Raw genomic sequence first — 1,386 nt, 5'->3', positions numbered from 1 at the left:
TTTGGGTGGTTCTATATACACCCCTCCTATTGCTCAGGACACCCCCCAAAAATTAAAAAAAAATTAAATACTCTCTACACCCCCCCATTTGCTAAGGACACCCCTAAAAAATTAAAAATTCCTAAATTACCCCCCATCCTCCCCACCCCCTCACCTAAATTGCTCTCTACACCCCCCAAACCCCCCCCACCCCGCTCTTCCCCTCCAAAACACCTCGCCAACGCCCAAAACCCCCCCGTTCCCCCTTCTCCCTCTCGTCGCCGGTATTCTCCCGATCTCCGACCACCTCGTCGGCTTCTCCCGGAACCACCTCGCCGGCTTCTTCCGAAATTTTTTTTTTTCACGGTTCGTGCTCCGTTCGGCACTGGATCGCCGAACAAAAGGCTTCTGTTCGGCTGAACAGTGCCGGACAGAAACCTTCTGTTCGGCACTGTGCAGCCAAACAGATCTGTTCGGTTGAGGGTTGCCGAACAGAAGGCTTCTGTTCGGCACTGTTCAGCCGAACAGAAGCCTTTTGTTCGGCGATCCAGTGCCGAACGGAGCACGAACCGTGAAAAAAAAAAATTTCGGAAGAAGCCGGCGAGGTGGTTCCGGGAGAAGCCGGCGAGGTGGTCGGAGATCGGGAGAATGCCGGCGACGAGAAGGAGAAGGGGGAACGGGGAAGGAGGGGTTTAAGGGGGGTTTGAGGGGTTTTTTTTTTCTTTTCAAAACGAAACGGAGGAGGAGGAAGGGGGGTGTATGAGAAAATTTCAAGGGCAATATGGTAATTACACTAAAGGTTAGTTTGGGTATTTTTTTTTTGGTTTTTGGGGGGTGTCCTGAGCAATAGGGGGGGTGTATATAGAACTACCCATTACTTTTTGGCATCCAGGAGATACGGTTTCCTTATGAAAAGGTACAGTAACCAATAGTTGAACGGCATGGGAAAGGGCAATCTGTTCACACTGCAACTCAAAAGGTATAAAGGACGATCGGGTTGGTGGGAGGAAGGCGAATACCGTGGTCTATGGGTTTCTTTGAAGGATGCCTTGACAAAATTAAAAATAAAGTATTATTGGTGCGTGCATAAATTGACATACATAATTGACACTACATGATATGTCCAAGTGAGTGTGAAATATTATAAAGCACAAACTAAATTTTGATAAATAAGGATCTTCAAAAGATTTTAAATCATCTACTATTTTTGATAGCCATTGGTGTAGAGATAGGTCTACAATCTTTCATTTGTGCTAAGCAAGTAGGAGGCATCCATAGCTTGATTTAGAAATACCCACTATGGAACCAATGCACTTCCAAGCGAGAAAGTAATTTATGTGACCAAGATTTTACATTGAGAACTCATCACTTAACTTCTTCATAAAATAATGAGATAATTACAGATTA

The sequence above is a fragment of the Phoenix dactylifera genome, chromosome 15, assembly GCF_051530095.1.
Source record: "Phoenix dactylifera cultivar Ajwa chromosome 15, Ajwa_hap1_PhDact_Kaust_v1.1, whole genome shotgun sequence".
NCBI lineage: Eukaryota > Viridiplantae > Streptophyta > Magnoliopsida > Arecales > Arecaceae > Phoenix > Phoenix dactylifera.
The sequence above is the reverse complement of the archived record's forward strand: the minus strand, read 5'-3'. Positions refer to the sequence as shown.